At 22.0% G+C, this 5,902-nt stretch overlaps 1 pseudogene; it reads left to right on the plus strand.

Annotated features, from left to right (window-relative positions):
• The first annotated feature begins 3,113 nt into the window (after positions 1 to 3,113).
• Positions 3,114 to 4,000, plus strand: LOC124373212 (annotated as a pseudogene).
• Positions 4,001 to 5,902: the final 1,902 nt, after the last annotated feature.

The following is a 5,902-nucleotide window of genomic DNA, read 5'->3' on the forward strand; positions in this document are numbered from 1 at the left end:
GATTAATATTAATTTTAATTAATTATTCAATTAACTTTATTACTCATATTTATGCATATGGAATACTCAATATTAAATTAAATTTTAATTGAATATTATTCTTAAATTTGTCACTTATAATTATAAATTGAGTTCATTATTGATATTTATTTAATTTTAAGAATATTTCGTTAGTTTATACTATAAATTAATTCTATTAATAGTCATTATTAATTACTGTATGTCATAATTGTTAATTCAACCTTCTTTCTTTCTCTTATTAGAAAGAAGGTTGATATATTTAATAATTATATGAAATTAAATATTAAGTTGGGATTAATATTAATTTTAATTAATTATTCAATTAAATATTACTACTAATAAACTTGAATCATTAATGTTCAATTTTATATTAACAAATAAAATAAAATAGGAAATAATATTAATTATAAATTAAATAATTACGAATTTTTAATTTACTATAAATTATTTGATAATTATTTCTATTAACTATATGTAATATTTATTATTAATTAAATCTACTCTCTTATATAGTATAGATCGTAGATTTATTTATAAATTATAATATTTATATTAATTATTTTATATATATATATATATATATATATATATATATATATATATATATATATATATATATATAATATATATATATATATATATATATTTAATATAATATATATATATAATACTTATTATTAATTAAATCTACCCTTTTATATAGTATAGAAGGTAGATTTATTTATAAAATATAATATTTAATATCAATTATATTATATAAATATAATATATTTAATATAAATATATATAATACTTATTATTAATTAAATCTACCCTCTTATATAGTATAGAGGTTTAGATTTGTTTATAAAATAAATTTAATTGATTATGTTAACTTATGAAATATCAATTAAATTTATTTTATTATTCTCAATAATAATTTATATTTAAATTTAATTAATTTAATCAATGAAATAGTTAGCAAATCATTCAGTAAGTTAATAATACTCTATTTTTATTTTATCATTATATAAAGTAAAGTGCCTGAATAAAGGATTATTTTGATAGAATAAATTATGTAATTTAATTACCTTTATTGTAAATTTAAGAATTAAACTTATCTATAAATATAAAAATATTATGTGCATCATACACTAATTTACACTTTAGAAAGATAATCTAATAAAGCTATTAGGTTCATACCCTAAATATAGAGATAGAATTCTCTTCTTTTTCATTTTTATTAATTCAAATAAATTATTATTTGCAAATACTATAATTGTTGGGGTTATAGTATCAATTTGCTCATATAATTGATTTATAATTTGATCAGGAATAGAAATTTGTTTAATATGTTTAATTCCTCTAATATCAGGGTATAATATAATTATATCAGAATGTATAATAAAATATTTTATTGTACAAGGGGCTAGATCATCAATTTTAATTTGAGGGTTAGTTATAAGATTATTATATATTAATTATAGAAAATAATTTAGTTTTAATTAGAGTACTAATTAAATTAGGTACAGCACCATTTCATAACTGAGTATTAGTAGTAGTTGAAGGGCTTAGATATTGAGTAAATTTTATATTATTAACTTTAATTAAGATTTCCCCCTTGGTTTTAATGAGATATATTAATCTAAATATTAATTTTTATGTAATCTTATCTTTAATTGTAGGTTCTTTATTTGCACTAAATCAATCATCTATTCGAAAAATTATAGCGTATTCATCCATTTTTAACTTAGGATTTATATCTATTTCTTCAATAAATAATTCTATTTGAGTAATTTATTTTATAATTTATTCATTAATTATATCTAATTTATTTTTTTATAAAAAAATTAAACATCAATTATATTAACCAAATTATTATCAATGAATTTACTCCTGAAGTTTAAAATTTCAATTTGAATTTTAGTATTATCTTTAGGTGGAATACCCTCTTTAATTGGATTTTATGGGTAAGCTTATAGTATTTGAAATACTTATATCAATAGGTCAAATTTTAATCTTAGCAATTATAGTATTGACATCATTATTAGTAATATTTTATTATATTCGTATAATATATCTTTCTTTGATATTCATATCACTAATATTAAAATGGAATAAGTTAAATTTAATTAATATAACAATTATTATTTTTTTATAGAATTTTATAATATCCCCTATATTTATTATAATTAAATCATTATTTTAAGATTTTAAGTTAATATAAACTATTAACCTTCAAAGTTAAAAATGCTTTAAAGGTAAGTCTTAAATTAATTTAATTTTAAATTTGCAATTTAACGTTTTTTTAAACTATAAGACTATATCAAGGGAATTTAAAATTCATAAGTAAATTTACAGTTTACCACTTTAATCAGACACCTTAATAACAATGAATAAATGATTATTTTCTACCAATCATAAAGACATTGGAACTCTATACTTTTTATTTGGGATTTGATCTGGAATAGTTGGAATAATATTAAGAATAAATTATTCGAATTGAACTAGCTCAACCTGGGCCATTTCTAATAAATGATCAATTATATAATGTAATTGTTACTTCTCATGCCTTTATTACAATTTTTTTTATAGTTATACCTATTATAATTGGAGGATTTGGTAATTGACTCCTTCCGTTAATAATTGGTGCTCCTGACATAGCATTCCCACGAATAATAAACAATATAATATTTTGACTATTACCTCCCTCATTATCTTTACTAATAGTTAGATCAATAGTTGAGATAGGAGTGGGGACAGGTTGAACTGTGTATCCCCCCTTTCATCAAATGTAGCTCATTCAGGACCAAGAGTTTGATTTAGAAATTTTATCATTGCATCTAGCAGGTATTTCCTCAATTTTAGGGGCTGTAAATTTGATTACCACAGTTATTAATATACGAGCAATTGGAATAAATTTTGACCGAACACCTTTATTTGTTTGATCGGTTTTAATTACTGTAATTTTACTACTATTATCATTACCTGTGTTAGCAGGAGCAATTACTATACTATTAACCGACCGAAATATTAATACATCATTTTTGATCCTTCGGGAGGCGGAGACCCAATTTTATATCAACATCTATTTTGATTTTTTTGGCCATCCTGAAGTTTAAATTTTAATTTTACCGGGATTTGGATTAATTTCACATATTATTACTCAGGAAAGAGGAAAAAATGAGTCATTTGGGTATATTGGGATAGTATATGCTATAATGTCTATTGGTCTATTAGGATTTGTAGTATGGGCTCATCATATGTTCACTGTTGGAATAGATGTAGATACTCGTGCGTATTTTACTTCTGCAACTATAATTATTGCAGTACCTACAGGTATTAAAATTTTTTAGATGATTAGCAACAATGCATGGTATATCAAAGGGAATATCAATTTCAATAATATGATCAGCTGGATTTGTTTTCTTATTTACAATAGGTGGACTAACAGGAATTGTTTTATCAACATTCTTCTATTGATGTTATTTTGCATGACACATATTATGTAGTTGCTCATTTCCATTATGTTTTTATCTATAGGAGCAGTATTTGCAATTATAGCAGGTTTTATTCAATGGTACCCATTATTTACTGGTATATAAACAATAAATCCTAAATGATTAAAAATTCAATTTTTTACTATATTCATTGGGGTAAATTTAACATTTTTCCCTCAACATTTTTTTAGGTTTAAGAGGATTGCCCCGGGCGTTACTCAGATTACCCTGACAACTTATTTAACATGAAATTTAGTTTCATCATTAGGTAGATTAATTTCATTAATTAGAATCATAATTATAATATTTTATTATTTGAGAAAGAATAATTTCCAAACGAATAGTTATTTTCATCAAATAATAATACAAATTCAATTGAATGATTGCAAAAATTGCCTCCAGAGGAACATTCATATAGAGAATTACCTATATTAACTAATTTCTAGTATGGCAGATTAGTGCAATGAATTTAAGATTCATATATAAATATAATTATTTTTCTAGAAATTTGTAATTGAAAAATATTATCCTTTCAAGATGCAGTATCCCCAATTATAGAACAACTAATTATATTTCATGATCACACTATAATGATTTTAATTATAATTACTACAGTAGTCAGATACATAATAGTAATACTTTTTATAAATAAATATATTAATCGATTTTTACTTGAAGGTCAATTAATTGATTAATTTGAACTATCATGCCAGCTGTATTATTAATGTTTATTGCGTTACCTTCATTACGAATTTTATATATAATTGAAGAAATTAAACAATCCATTAATTACAATCAAGGCAATTGGGCACCAGTGATATTGATCTTATGAATATTCAGATTTAAAAAAAATTTAGTTTGATTCATATATAAAGCCAACTATTGATTTAGAATCAAGTGAATTTCGATTATTAGATACGGATAATCGAATTGTTTTACCTTACAATATTCAAATTCGTATTTTAGTGACATCTACAGATGTCATTTCATTCGTGAACGATTCCGTCAATTGGTGTAAAAATTGATGCATCTCCTGGTCGGATTAATCAGGGGTCAATTTTAATAAATCGCCCTGGATTATTTTTCGGTCAATGTTCAGAAATTTGTGGGTCTAACCATAGCTTTATACCTATTGTAATTGAAAGAGTTAATCTTAAAAGATTTATTAATTGATTAAATTCTTATTCATTAGATAACTTAAATGTAAGTGTTGATCTCTTAAATCAAATTATAGTATATTAACAAATACTTCTAATGGAATACTTAGTTTAATTAAAAATATTAATTTGTCAAGTTAAAGAAGTATATATTATAGTTTTCGTTGCCACAAATATCTCCAATATGATGAATAACATTAATGTTTATATTTATTATAACAACCAATATTAATTATAGCTATAGTATATTTTTAATTTTAATTTAATATCATCAAATAAAAAAGAATTTAAAGTTGTTCAATATAATTGAAAATGATAACTAATTTATTTTCTGTATTTGATCCGTGTACAGGTTATTCTTCAATAAATTGAATAAGAACATTTATTTTCATGTTCCTAATTCCATTTAAATTTTGACTTATACCCAATAAAATTTCATTATTATTTAATTCATTACTTAATATTCTACATAATGAAAATAAATCATTAATAAAATTAAAAGGAACAAGATTAATTATAATAAGCTTTTTTATTTTAATTTTATTTAATAAGTTAATAGGGCTACTTCCTTATATCTTTACATCATCATCTCATTTGTTATTTTGTTTATCATTAGCACTTCCATTATGACTTTCTCTTATAATTTACGGCTGAATAAATAAAACAAATCATATATTTATTCATTTAGTCCCTACTGGAACACCAGGAATTTTAATGCCATTTATAGTTCTTATTGAAACAATTAGAAATTTAATCCGACCTGGGTCATTAGCGGCACGATTAACAGCAAATATAATTGCAGGGAATTTATTAATATCACTTTTAGGGAACAATGCGACAAATTATTATATAATTATAATATTAATAATTATATTTATAGTTTTAATAACATTTGAATTTACAGTAGCTATTATTCAATCATATGTATTTATAACACTTATAAACCTATATTCTAGAGAAATTTAAAATGAATAATCATCCTTTTCATTTAGTTGATAATATTCCGTGACCTATCATTGGATCAATCGGGGTTATAAACCATCACTTCAGGTATAGTGATATGATTCCACAAATTTAATATAATATTGTTCATTCTAGGATTTATTATTGTAATTTTAACAATAATTCAATGATGGCGAGATGTAACGCGAGAGGCAACATTCCAAGGATTACATACTAGAAAAGTTTCATTAAGAATAAAATGAGGAATAGTATTATTTATTGTATCAGAAGTATTATTTTTTT

Source organism: Homalodisca vitripennis, unplaced genomic scaffold (assembly GCF_021130785.1).
Source record: "Homalodisca vitripennis isolate AUS2020 unplaced genomic scaffold, UT_GWSS_2.1 ScUCBcl_5072;HRSCAF=11617, whole genome shotgun sequence".
Classification (NCBI taxonomy): domain Eukaryota; kingdom Metazoa; phylum Arthropoda; class Insecta; order Hemiptera; family Cicadellidae; genus Homalodisca; species Homalodisca vitripennis.